Below are 485 nucleotides of genomic sequence, written 5' to 3'. Positions count from 1 at the left end.
TTTTTTTTTTTTTTTAAGAATTGAACATGCATCATATCAAACTATAAAGGGGAAATCTAGAAACATAGTAGAAAAAAGCTGGACAAGCCTAAAGTGAGAAAGCTGTTGGAAGATTCTGAAGAGCAGGGGAGAAAATAAATTTGTTTATTTTAGTAAATCCTGACTTTACTGAAACTAATGTTTCAGTTCTCTAAAGCCAGATTTTCATCCTAAACAAATGAGGAATGATTCATTCTCCTTCATGAGGAACATAGGCAATGTGAAGRTTCCCAGTCATAAGGAATGCATGACATGTCTCACTTTAAGTCCTAATTTGCCATCACTTGCAACTTCTGCAGAAGTTTATCTACTCAGGCAAAAAATTTCCATCCTGGACTCTATTCCAGGATAAAAAATGTTCCTAGAAAAATCTACAAAAAAAGGAAGRAAAAGGTTCAGAATGGGATTAGGAGAAGCCTCTATCTTGTTAACTTATATTGTAGTTT

The sequence above is a fragment of the Rhea americana genome, unplaced genomic scaffold, assembly GCF_003343005.1.
Source record: "Rhea americana isolate MKP2758 unplaced genomic scaffold, rheAme1 scaffold_106, whole genome shotgun sequence".
NCBI classification, from domain to species: Eukaryota; Metazoa; Chordata; class Aves; order Rheiformes; family Rheidae; genus Rhea; species Rhea americana.
The sequence above is the reverse complement of the archived record's forward strand: the minus strand, read 5'-3'. Positions refer to the sequence as shown.